Source organism: Coptis chinensis, chromosome 4, assembly GCF_015680905.1.
Source record: "Coptis chinensis isolate HL-2020 chromosome 4, ASM1568090v1, whole genome shotgun sequence".
NCBI lineage: Eukaryota > Viridiplantae > Streptophyta > Magnoliopsida > Ranunculales > Ranunculaceae > Coptis > Coptis chinensis.
The window spans coordinates 101,964,418-101,978,604 of NC_141459.1; the positions used below are offsets into that span (position 1 = coordinate 101,964,418).

General features: G+C 34.9%; 2 long non-coding RNA genes across 3 annotated transcripts; both read right to left on the reverse strand.

Moving 5' to 3' along the window:
• Positions 1 to 2,053: 2,053 nt before the first annotated feature.
• On the reverse strand, positions 2,054 to 8,004 carry LOC147506366 (uncharacterized). 2 transcript variants are annotated; one of them, XR_015193703.1, is made up of 6 exons: positions 7,803 to 8,004; positions 7,318 to 7,396; positions 6,793 to 7,144; positions 3,328 to 3,770; positions 2,930 to 2,992; positions 2,054 to 2,845 (listed from the first exon to the last, which is right to left on the reverse strand). It is a non-coding gene; the product is annotated as an uncharacterized LOC147506366 (long non-coding RNA). The 2 variants fall into 2 exon arrangements; XR_015193702.1 differs by lacking the exons at positions 6,793 to 7,144; positions 7,318 to 7,396; positions 7,803 to 8,004 and having other exon boundaries at positions 3,328 to 6,782.
• A 450-nt stretch (positions 8,005 to 8,454) lies between these two features.
• On the reverse strand, positions 8,455 to 11,978 carry LOC147506367 (uncharacterized). Its single transcript, XR_015193704.1, has 3 exons — positions 11,303 to 11,978; positions 10,472 to 10,596; positions 8,455 to 8,661 (listed from the first exon to the last, which is right to left on the reverse strand). It is a non-coding gene; the product is annotated as an uncharacterized LOC147506367 (long non-coding RNA).
• Between the last annotated feature and the right edge of the window lie 2,209 nt (positions 11,979 to 14,187).

Below are 14,187 nucleotides of genomic sequence, written 5' to 3' on the forward strand. Positions count from 1 at the left end.
ACAAGCCTAGAGATGAGGATAACCCTTCACTCCACCTAGAACTCACCTTAACATATATACAAACCATAACCCTTCACTTTTTTTCCCTGAATATGCTGCCCAACAAGGCAACAAGTTTTCTATTCATAACTTATTAAAAGTCTGACGAGTCCTTCACTAGCTAAGTAACTAATCGATCCATATAATATATATATCAATCAGGAAACAAAGGTCCAACACTAGAAAGTAACAGTACTTACAAAAAATTTAACAATTTAATTATGACAGCAACTATATACAATATTTACCTTCATTGGGTTGACACGGTGCTCATTATCGTATTGCCTTCATTTTTCCCCATCTATAAGTAACTCATAAGCAGCTTGAATTTTAATAAACTACTTCACCCATTGTTTCAAGATTGAAATTCTCAAATGATGATAGACCACATGGCACAGAGAAATTGAGTGATAATACAGCAAACAAAGAAATTTATATCAATTGTTTTACCTCATTGGAAGCAGCGAGAAAATCTTTGAAAGGCCAAAGAGAGAGTAGGGTTTGGCATCCAAAGAAAGAAATGAAACACAAAGAAAGCGGCACTCAATCGACAAATTTGAGTTATCTCCTAATTGTACAAGTAGAAGAAAACCCACTCATCGCTGATATTTTCACTTCGCAAAGACACCGACAAATTAAAACCAAAGGCGAGAAAAGTAAACTAAGAAACCTACAATGGTTTCAAATTTTAAAAGTCAACAAATTTAAAAGCCCAATTTCAACAAATTGGATAATCCCTAACCCTAAACATATCAAATTTTGAAATGGGGTGATGTTAAACTTCCAAGTCAGTTGTGACACAATGAAATTTGATGAAACACATAACCCCACTCTTACTTTTAATTATTATTAGAAAATTATATACAAGAAGATATGAGAAGAAATCGAGGAACGAACCTGTTAAAGGAGACGAGGAGATTTCCTCATCGTGAGAGAATTGCAGCTCAATGGTTTGATGTTGAAGACAAGCGAACTGGCGAATGTGGGTTAGGTTTTGGAAATATGTTATCGGACTATTTTTGGTTTTCTTTTTTCTGTTGGTGGCAAATTTGTGTGTTGTTTTGGCGTGGCAAAATTTACATACCTCCCCAAAGCAAATTTTGCCATGAAAATGGTGGAAAATCAAGGAATATGGCAAATTTTGATAAAATTCGCCCCCGAGTGAAAAACGAATAAAACAACGGCAAATGGGTAATTGTTTGCATTTGCCACAATTTGCGGTGGACAAATGGTGTTATCAAACACAGTCTGTGTTTGATAAGGAGCTGTGGCATTTTGTAACCATTTGCCACTGGCAAATTTGCTATGTGACAATTGCAAATAACTTGCGGCATATTTAATTTGCCACTGTTTAATGATACTGTGGTAAATATTATTTGCCCTGATTTGCAATTGATTGTCCAAATTTGCCGCGACAAATATTTTATTTTTTCATTTTTTGTGCTTTTAAAATATTTAAAATTTAAAAATTATAGTTATTCTTATTTGTAAATTTATTTTATTTGTATATGGTTTCACCTATATCACACTAAAAAAGAGTATAAAAAAAAGCAAAAAATAGAAATAGTAATGAAATATAAAAAAAGCAAAAAAAAAAAATAAAATACAAAATAAAGAAAATGAAAGACAATACAATTCAACATTAATAGTAATAGTATGTCTTTTGAAACAACCATAAAATAAAGTCAAAGTGCAATAGACATTAACAACCATTGTTATCCAAACACATATAAAATGTCATTGTGCCTTGGATAAATTCTATTTCTATATTTTTCCATACTCGATCACGTGTTATGGCTTGATCCCAAATCTCATTGCTAGCTATGATTTTCTGTTATTTATAACTCCATTCAAACCCTTATTGCATAGCAATATCACGTGCTATCCATCGTAAGGTCTTCACTCACTGAATTACATGACTAATAGTCAAGTTGATACCAAATGTAAATGTGTTTTGGAGTGTTTCTCTTGCACGCTCTTTTGATATTGGAAGAAACCCGTTAAGCTTCCAGACTACAACTAAAACAAGTATAGCCAACATTATTGTTATTGAAAAGTTTTCTATCAGCCCTTCTCCTGCCACTTTCGGGTAGCTTAGGCAATTTTACAACATATGGACAAACAACCAAACTCACTGTACAACTTTCAGACCATATATTGCTAAGCAATCTTTCACCACCACACAGTTTTAGGACTCGGAGTGCATCTAAGTTAAGAAAATTTTGTATTACAAATGACTGGGAGTCAGTCATCAAATCTTACAATGGACATGTGAGTATGTGACAACCAACCAATAATTAACCCTCATCCTGACCTCAATCTACAGTGAGAACAAAAATAATCAAACAAAGACATCTCCTTCATAATTTACTATCATGCCTTTACAAGATTTGGTGAAGGTACATGTTCAGGTGGCTATTTACAAGGCAGACTAGGACCTACGATATCTGTAGGACGTCCAAGGATCCTATCATCACCAATAATTGCAAAATCAGGGCGAGCACTGCATCCATGGAATGTATAACATCATCTGGGTTATGGTGGATCTGGAAATGTACTATCACATCTATTGGAAGTAAATCTGTAGATGTATATTCCAATGTGCTCTGGTGTTGGTGAATCCAATGCGCTCTGGTGTTGGAGAATCCAATGTGCAACCTGAACTTGGGATTCATTGACAGAAGATGAGGTTCCCAGCCCTCTATTTTTTCAACTTGGCTCATCTCTCTTCCGAACTTCCTACCGTTGAAAGTTGCTCTTCCGACACTTTTAACAAATCACTGTACTCAGAAAATGCAGGTTGCGACTGAAAATAACACAAAAGAATGAGAAATGATTCTTAAAGCAGTAGTAGTAAAATTATCATGATAGTTCTGAAGTAAAGAAGCACCTGCAGAGTCATGCTATATGCTTTCCAAAGTCGCATATCATGTCGAAAAAGATCAAAAAGAACCTGCGAGAAACAAACCATTTTCTTAAAATGCTCTGGTCAATAGAATGGGTGTCTAGTAAGATATTTGGTTTCCTTTGTTTGATGTGTTTGCTAGTATAACTGCCAAATACAAATCTTTAGGTTTGATTCATTTTCTTTTTGATGGACATTTGTTGTTGTGTACATGCAATTTCATGTTTATAAACCAACGCAAATTGAAAGGTGTTCAATTCTGAATCTCAAATCAAAAGAATATCTAAAAATTCTACAATAATCACCAACTTACATGTCCAAAAGAAGGTATATAGGAAGCAGAAGAAAAATGAAACACATTTGGGTAAGGAAGTCAGCAGTACCTCTGAACGTCTTAACAAAGTTGTGAGAACAACTATCCACTCTTTGAATTTGACAGAGCACATATGAGACAGAAGAAATTCAGCGTCAAGTCAGCTCTGCAAAGTATCCATTTGAAGCTGCAAACACAGGAAAGTGTAATTACCAGCAAGCCATACAAAATCTTCAATCAAGTCAACTAGTTTTGCTTTTAGCTTCTATCTTCTGCTCCTGGAGCTCCTAGTTTCTACTAGCAGTGTCTCGTACTTTTGCCAGCTTCTTCCAAATAAAGATGTCTGCCATTTTTGTTTGTACACTTGTCTATTGCTTGGAAAGTTCTTTTACGAATGCAACTAGCTTGGAAAGTTCTTTCCCCGACATCAAATAGCTAGCATGGCTTTCAAGAATGTTCTTAACACTGTTAACAGAAGTCACATGAGCACTCTGCTCACTGAATGAAGTGCTGCTGCTCCAGTTAAACAATGGCCCATAATAAGACGACCAGCTATTGGGAGGTCAAAACTACACTATCTGATTTTAGTGCTAATTAAGTTTTGGTTTTAAGTTCTGACAAACTTTTAAGGGAACCAACTTTAAGTGATGGAGCAAAAAATTAAATTTGAAAATCCATACTTGGGGATTCAAAATGCAAGATATGATGCGACATGTAAAGCAAGTTGTGAGTAAATTACTAAGAAGCACAAAAGCAAAATCGTATACATGACAGCAGAGGCAGTAGCAGAGGCAGCAGCAGCAGAAGCCGCCACCACCACCACCACCTAGAACCACCAGCAGCAGCACTACCTGCAGCACCAGTCCACACTACCACAGCACACTACCAGCAGCACCACCACACTCACACACAACCAAATTTCCATCAATAACAAAGAAATGTTACTAATCACTACAATTCCTAGTTTAATCTGAATGAAGAGATCACATATCTACATTCGTGGGTATACTATTTCACTTGTTGAACTCTTACAGCTCATCTAATAAAAAAAAAAAAAATCAAAGAAAACCACAAGTGGTGACATTGTTCATATATCCTTATTCTGATCTAAGAATCCCACTATATTTAGATTAATTAAGAATATGTTCAAACCCAATCAATACGGCAACAGATATACCCACAACCTACAAAGAAGCTAAAAACTATTCTCAAATTTCTATGTTATGTAATTTAACCCAAAAGAAATAATTCGATACCAAGAAAACAGAAACTCCATTCTTACCAAAACTACCAATACTTATATGAATACTAATATGATGAAATTCAATCAAAGGGGTATGTTGTTATATTACCAACAAAGAAATATCGTTAGAAACAACTGAAGTAAGAAAACTCGAAAGAGTATTTTTGTTTTATCACTTGGTCATGACCAAGAGTGTCAATTGGAGCAACAAGATCACCAACGTATTCTCTATACCGCTCTTCAAATTATCAAGTCTCACTGATTGGATAATTACCAACTCCAAATCAGTGTAGGAGAATGAGAAGAAGAGAAGGAGAGAGACTGGCAAACCAGGTTGGGGGCGACTCCATTGTTGTTCTTCACCAAGATATGAAAGAGCAAAGGGAGAGACGGTGAGATGTTCTCGGGATTTTGTTTTTTGTTTTTTGGTTGGTGGCAAATCTATGGCAAATTTGTGTGTTAATTTGTCGTGGCAAAATTTACATACCTCCCCCGAGAGTAAATTTTGCCATCAAAATCATGGCAAATCACAACTTGTGGTAAATCCAAAAATTATTTGCAATGGGTCAAAAAACACATCAAACAGTGGGAAACAAATGAATAGTGATATTTATTTGCATTTGCCATGGCAAATAGAACTATCAAACACAGCCTAAGTCTCGAATATGATAGACTACACAGAGACATTTCTATGGTTTCTCAACTTTATTTGCAGAATGGCCTGATGGTTCCACCAAGAGCAACTCAACTGGGAGAGACAATTGAACAAGAGATTCATTACTCGAGGCAGTATTTGATGAATTTAAGAGAAAACCTCAATGCTTTCTTCCATCGTGGTAAATAGTGTTTAAGTATTAGTATTGTTAGTAGGTGTAATTATGTAATGGTTAATGCAGGGGCGACGCTGAGCATGTGCAAGGTGTGCGACCGCACATGGCCCCGAATCTTGAGGGCTCCAAACTCACTTATAAAGGGCTGACACGTAGGTGAAAATTCCCAAAAAAAAATATCTAATAGATCTAATTAATCTGAAATTCTCACTACAATTATTCTCTAAACTAAGAAAATTTCTATATTCTCTCCATTAAAATCGGAATGGAAATATTTATATAACTAACTAATTAAGTTATTTTTCCAAATTAAAACTTAATTCTACAATTAATTAATGTAGACATCGGCTTACGGCTACAAGAAAACCAAGAAAAAGGGGGGGAAAAAACTATCCATCTTCTTCTCTGTTTTTTTTCTTTCAATCTAAAAAAAAAATAGTATGTATGTATGTTATATATCAGTTTACAATTTCTTTTTCTATAACGTCGACAAAAAAAAAGTTTGTCGTTGTGGTTACTTTGCTTTTATGGTTGAGGCCTTAAGGGCCCTATTTCGACGGTATGCACAGGACCCTGTAAATCTCAAAGCCGCCCCTGCATATTTTTTTTATAGGACCTTACAAAAAATTGCAAAACTAATAGCAATAACAAACATAGCATTGAAATGTTGGAAATTAAACCAAAATGTTTTTAGAATTCATGTATCCTAAGAGTCAAGTACTATATACTATGTATGTATCTAGTTAAAAGTACAAATGTGTAGGTATCCAAAGAGTCAAATACTATATTCTATGCATGTAGCTAGGTGACTTGGTGTTCATGAGTTGCTATATAACTATATAAGTCATGTAATCTAGTCATTGTGAAGTTTCATATATAAGAGAGTGTCTGAAAAGTTCCATACTGATTTTGTTCTCCTTGTGTGTGTGAGTGATTATCACAACAGTACATGGTATATCATAATATTGAAAGGAAAATTATAGGGTTTAGTTTATACATGATTAGATTGACTAAACTAAATATTGGAGACTGCAATATGCTTATCCAGGCTATCCCATCATATTAAAAAAAAAATCAACTCATTTTTTTTTTTCAGTAAGTAGATTCAGAAACCAAGAAATTATATTTTGCATGCTTAGTTATTCAGGGAAAACTAACGACCTATAGCCACAATGGGTAAATTTGCCAAGCTTAATTTCCAAATTCTGGAAAATGCAATCAGACATTGGCAAATCTAATTGAACATTTAGGTGCCTACTATATATAGACATAAAAGCCTATATATAGATACTTATGAGCTTGGGAAAATTTGAATGTCCGTGCATGCTTAATATTGATTGGAAGCTAAGTAGATATATATCATGCCATGGAAGTAATAAGTACATGCGTATGATTTTAATTCTTTAATATAAGTACAAAAAACAAGAAAAATAAACCTAAGCTTGGAGGCTTGGACACATACCTGGCGTTACCGAGGAGATAATAGAAAAAGAAGTCGAGAAACTCTGGGTGCAAATAAGAGACGATCACTTTCTTGACTTTTGTTTATCTTTCACTTGGCCGTTTGTCATGATTTTGCATCTTTTGCATTTGATGATTTCACTAAAATAATGTGTATGTTCAGTAGCTAAAATGCCTGTAAATACTTCCCATTGCTTTAAGTAAGGAAACTTCCGCAATGGAACAAAGACCAAGTGCCTAATGTACAATAAGCTATTGTACCACTGAAAATCAACACTTGTGTCTATCAAGTAATGATGATAAAATAGAAGCCTCCGTCAAGCTGAGTCTGCATTGCTACTGAATCCTGCAACCTGTAGAAAATGCAAGAAAAACAGAAGCAGATTTAGCTATAAACTCAACATAGTGACCAAATCAGGTAATAAGATCTTTCTAACAATCCCATATCATAAGCCAACACGCATGACTGCATGAGCTAATTAATGCAGATATTGTTGGTTGTTTCTTCTTCTTTTTTAGAACTTACATTCCCTTATCCCCTTGAAATATTGGTTGTCAAGTGAAAGACTGCACTGAATCGCTTTACTTCTTCCAGCTTCGACTGCCTGCAAATAGTTAATCATATGAACGGTGATGAATGTATGTTTTGCTCTTCAGTTTGGCTGATGCAATATTCAAAGTTCGTCAGATTGAACATGTCATCTAAGGCCAGTCATTGCATAATGTACTACTAACTTTATGGGCATAGAAATAATCAGGCTCAATGTGTTTTCCCGGCCCATGGCCTAAAAAATACTGAAACATCTCGTGGTTCCATGAAAGTAATCAAAATGGAAATGCAACATTCTCTTCCAGAGTATGGAGATGTCACTCATCCATTGGCGAGAAACCAATGTGGAATAGGCACGCCTTTCAGTATCAAATATATTGCTTGTCGTAAACACTACTAGTTTCAACCACCACTGGGATCACATCTACAAAAGAAATAAGACATCAAATAATGGAAATTACCTGAGTAAGTCCATAGTTCAGGATTTCAGAAGTGCCGGAATTCTAACGTATTCCGACTAAGTGGAATTTCCATTATTCGAACCTATATTGTTATTTCGATACCGTTTTAATTTTCTTTTTTAAAACCGAAATATTTGACGGAATTCTGAGATTCTGGTTGAAATCATAAACTATGATTAAGCCATAATGATGAAAATCCAAGGGGAGGGGAAGAGGACTTAGTGAGCTTCCCTAAGGGCCCAAAGTATGTGGTCTAGTCTAGCCTAGGCACAAAAAGCCCAAAAACAAGAGAAGGCCTTTTGATATTCTATAAATTGACCCCAATTGTACTGCAGCCTGCAGGTGATTCACTGACTGAATGAACACTGCTCTTATAAACCCAGTACATAAATACTTATTAGACTCGAAGACAGACTTGGTCAGCAGATCAGTATACTTAAAAGTTAAAACAATGCAACCAAGTGAGCAAGCAAACAGAACATCATGACACATTGAATGTTTACCACCTATAGAGTAGCTTTATCTATTTTACTACTAGACACCACGCCCCTTTATTGTGATTTTAAACCTGACAAAAAACTTATACCTATTTAAACCTAACCCACATCACAATAGGATCAACTTAACAACAAAAATCTCCAAATTTCTCAACTATCATTTTATTAAAAACTTTCTTCCATCCCAATACAAACATAAACAAACTTTAAGAATAACAATTTCCAACATCGTATTCTCATGTCATATAAAAATGTAACCTACGTTATTACATCCTTCCAAAGGATCAGACCTAATAAACTAAACTCCGAGACTGCTCCAGGCGAGAATCCCAATCACACGCCGCGGTTCCACTGCCTTCCACCTATGTTTTCAAGAACACACCCACGTTGCCAAAACAAAGCAAACATGGGTCAGCAAAATGGAATTTGTTGGTATGAGTAGACTAACCACATATAAACATTCAAAACTTTTCTTATCCCACTAACACTTTAACTCTATCATAACCTAATCATTCTCAAAACTGGAAGGCGGTGGTTTCAGTCATCTCAACCGACATAGTTCTTCCCAAGAAAAACTTCCATTATCTTAACTCATTTTAATAACTCATTTTAATATCTAAATCATTGAATTAAAACTTACCGATATCCACCGCTGTATAAGGGTAGGACCGCGTCCCTGCACAAAATGTTATTAAGTCCTACCCTCCCGCAGTTAAAAGTTAGAACTTCTATATACCATATGTATATATTATATTAGGTATTCAAACGTAAACTCAAACACTCGCATAATCAAAGAATACAACTAACCCGCAAGGCGAACACCTTAGTTCCTCTCTAGGGTAGTCCAAACAATCTAGTCATTCATGGCACATTCAATGAATACCCGGGTCATTCATGACACATTCAATGAATACCCATAGATAACGCTAACGGGTCATTTATGGCACATTCAATAAATGCCCACCTTACATATGACATCAACAGTCATAAAACTCAATTCCAAAACATGAGGCGTGGAGAGTTCTAAAATAGTGCGGTAAATTTGTTTACGCATTATTGAACGTTATTACATATATCATTTCAGAGAACAAAGGAGTATCTTGATTTCTTGTATTTTTTTGTTTACGCGTTATTAATTATATGGATGTCTAAGTGTCATAACGTTACATATCATAAAATACCACAAAAACACATAGTAGTTAATACACATACACACGTATATATAAAGGTCTTAGCCTAAAGCCAAGCATGCAAAAAGCCCTAGACCTATCCTAATAGCCCAAATCATAATCCGAGTTAAAAAGTCAAATTGGGTCAATTGGTCAAAGTCAATCCTGGTCAACAGTCAACTCTGGTCAAAGTCAACACCTCATTGTCAAAGTCAAACTATCGTTTCTATATTCAACAGGTTCAGGTCATACCCATACTCATGGCTAAGGTCAAAGCGTATCGTACGATTTGGTAAGATAATGGTTGGTCTCGACGAATTAAATGCCCCCAAACCTTAACCCTAAGTCTAAAACATTTAAAGACCCAATTAGATCTATTTTAAGTCCTGGACCGACCCAAATAATATTAAACCGCCCAAAACAGTTAAGTGGTTCGGTCCAAAAAATTAACTTAAACCGGCCAAAAATTTTAAATTAAACTGGTCCACAAATTTAAAACAAAATCGGGCCCAACATCAACTGAATTGTCCCATAGACTAAGCCAAATTAGTCTAGCCCAAACAAAACTTAATTAAACTGGTCCAAAGCTTAAAAGATTAATATCGGCCCAAAACAAAAATTGGATTTCGGCCCAACCAACTAAACAAGTTAGGCCCCAACCAAAACTAAAACATTTCGGCCCAACTAACCAACCCAAAGCCCAACCTAATCTCACTGCAGGTGGTTCATTACATATAAGCCATACCTAATAATAACTGAGCTCCAATTATAAGACAAATTAACTAAGATCAGCACTCATTCTGGCAACGTAAATACTTATGGCCAAGATTAGTTTAAAACTAGTTTACTACCCGGCACACACAAAAAATCAGTTTCAACAGAAAACGTGGCACATAGCTGACACCTATTTTTCTTAACAAAACATAGAAAATAGTTGTAATCAAGAAAAACCTACACCACACATACCAAGTGTCACATATCCAACACGAAATAGAAAACTCACATTCTGGTACTTTTGCTGGTGCCAATTCAATGACGTCATTACTAAAGCTGCCTTCAAACAATTTAATCCATTGTCTACAGTTGAGAAAGGAATGAGCTTCAAATTTTACAGCAGCACCTGTAGAGCTTTAATCCATTCACAATGAAAGAAGAGATAATCATTGAACCACCAACAAATTGTTACAGCGACTACACAAATTTTTACCAAAAACTCTCCTAAGTAAAAGCAAGGCCCAAAATTTCGATATCGGTTAATATATCGGTGTACCCAAAAACCAAGATATATCGGATATATCGGATATCTCGGTTTTTTTGGTAACCAGTCCAAAGTTTCTAAAATATTGGATATCTCACCGATATATCTCGGATATCTCGCGATATATCTCGGATATATCGGATATTTCGGAAATTTCAATATTAAGTTATTAACAATTGGTCAAAAAGTCAAATTCGATTATCTCGAAATATCGATTATATCGGGCGATATAAACTTTCATATCGGAAATTCCGATATATCTCGGAAAAAAAGGGATTCAATATTCGGTGGATATATGTCGGAAATATCGATATTGGTGTACCAATTTACCGAAATATATCGGCGAGATATCGGATATCTCGGCGATATTTTGGGCCATGAGTAAAAGTAAACAAAACATTATACAACATTCGTTTGCCACATATACCAAAACTCAACATCACAGCAAACTCAAAAAACAACTAAACTCAACAGAGCAGGAAGTGCCATCGCCCTTCGGGGGGAGCTATAGAAAATCCTAGGGTGGAGCTATATATAATTGCAACAGTGGGAAGTTAGAAAGTGAAGGAAGTGAACCTGTAGAGTCTTAGCTCATTTACCAAAAACACTCCAACTCTTACAAACTAAACATTCTCTCTCTTTTTCCAAATTTTTTTCGGAACCTAATATGCTAGCCAATTTCGGATTCAAAATATATTTTCAATTTCGGAACTGTCGGAAATTTCAGAATACTTAGTAAATTTTCAAAGATCTCTTTACTTTCAATTATTTTTGAAATATCATACGCCAATGTTCATTGTAGGGAGAGAAAACCATGTCCACAACACCAATGTACCAACAACAATACGCACTTGTTTACTGAGAAAACCCATTTTCATTCAAACAAGTGATCCAAGAAAAAACGATAAAAAAAACCTGCAGCCACCAATAGCAAGCATTGCATTCTGTTGAGGTATGGGTATTTATAATGTTTCAATCTTTTTTCGTGTGTGGAAATTGAAGCGTGAAGTGTCTGCATAAATAATGGATTATGGTCTTAGACTCTAAATAGCTTTACATAATATTCTATCTATTGGAATTTGGCTTTTGACTTGGTCTGGAAGTCATTGTATGACTCAATGACATTTTTTTTTCATATCATTGTTGTTATGGCAAACGGTGTAATGACAGTAGAGTGGTCTAATTCAAGTGGGGAAGTAGCGGCTAAGTTATGTTTTTGTTTTGTTTTTGGAAGTAAAAAACTAGAAAATGAATAAACGGTCGAGATCTAATCAAGTGGATAGTGAGAGAAGTATATGGCAATAATATCGGAAATTTCGAAATTTTCGGATCGGATCGGATTTTAGAATTATATCCAAATCCGATCCAATTTTTTTTCGGAATTTTCGGAAATCGGAAAATTGGCCCATGAAAACTACACCCAGAGCCAGACCAATTTCGGGTCGGATTTCGGAAAAATCGGAAATTCGGCAAAAAAAGACACCCCTACTCCTATCTAAACAAAACAAACCACATCTTTATACAACATTCGTTTGCCACTGAGGACGGAGTTAGAATTCTAAGTAATGGGGTGCGAGATTATGTGTACACCACCCACAAAAAAATAAAATAAAAATACAGAAGATCTAAACAATAAATATCAACAAAATTATGTATTTATTTCAATTTACAAAACTATAGTGCGTTGACTACTAAGAATTTAATATAGAGTGATGAAGTTAACTACTTGAGCACTTAAGCCATTAATTGTTACTACTATGTCTATATATATCTACATAATCTAGTCCACAATTTTACAACAATTCAACAAATTGTTAACTTACTATAATGTTATAAGTTTATATAACCCTACTATCATAGAGAAAAACTATAAAAGATTAACATTGAAAGTAAAAAATTATCTTTTTTTTTTTTTTTTTAAAGTAGAAATTTTATTGATAATAATAACAAGTTTTACAAATAATTAGGACAAACGTGCAACAAGCTGCACCATAAGTTCTTTCTGAATTTGTTTTTTGTTTTTTATTTTGGGTGAGGTTTAAGGTTTGTTTAAGAATTGAGAGTGAAAGAACTGAGGAGAGCTTACAGGTTTGTTATACATGATTAGAATTATACAAACTGACCGATTGGGCTTTAGGCTTTTGGCTATTTGTTTGGACTCAAAATAAATGATAAATAATAATTTTGTAAGAACAAAAAAAAAAGTAAAAAAAAAATATTAGTTTATTGAAATATTTTTTAGTTTTTTAAATTTCAGGTTGCAACCAACACAGTGAACACACGCACCCGATATTAGAAATAACTTAGTTACCACAAGGTTTAACTTGTACGACTTGTGGTATGAGGATCGAACTTCTATCCACACTAGTACACTTCTATCCACACTAGTACACTACTGTCGTAGTGTGTGCAGCAGAAAGAAGTGAATGGCTGTCTTTAGTACACACCACTCAACTATCTATCTTACCAGACTCCTTCCACATCAGACGTTTTTGTTCTTCCTCATTTTTCTATCTCTTTCCTATGGCGACAATGCAGTCTCTTGGATTCTCTTCTCGCTAATGAAAAACAAGAAGATGAGAAAGCTTGAAGACTACACCAAAGAGTTTTGGGATGATACTTTGGGACTTACTTATGTGTGTTGTGTTTGCGAAGGTTTCTTTTGCAACTATGAGAAAGCACAGACTCATCTTAGAAAGGATCATTCTAAGATTGTTAAAGAAATCATGACTAGAAAGTAGGATTATCATCTCTACTTTCTTAAGTTCGATTGTAGGATGACTAATATGTTATCTTATGTATGTTAGGTTTGAAGTCTGTCAATATAGTGTCTTTGTGCTCCTCCTTTCAATGATCTAACTCTTAGGGAGGCTTAGCTTGTAAGGTTTAACCTTTTGCAATAAGATCAGGTGGGGGTATACCTTAACCCCAGCTTACTTTTTCAAAAAAAAAAAAAAAAAAAAAAAAAAAAAAAAAAAAAAAAAAAAAAAAAAAAAAAAAAAATTGCTATAGGGAGACCAACAAGGCTGCAGATTTATTAGCTAAGTGTGTAAAAGACTCTCTCGAGACTCTTTTGTATTTTATACCCCCTCTAGATGAACAATTGACTAAAATCATTGAGGAGGATACAAGAGGAACAATCTATGTAAGATTTTGATTAAGGAATGCAGGTCGGGGTCCGCCTAACCCCATCATTCAAAAAAAAAAAAAAAAAAACACCAGGATCTCCTTCAGAGAAGATTAAAATATATCTTTCATAGTATCCGGCCCTGAAGATTCTAAATTGTAATAGGAATTATAGGGGAGGGATTGCACCTTGGACCTGCTTGGTAACATGGAGCTGTGGTCCATGAGCTTATTTACATTCCCAGGGTCAACTCTTAGATTTGCCAAATAGGAGTGAGCCACCATTCCCACCTCATTTATTAAACTGGTATTCCTCCACTTATCACTCTATCAGT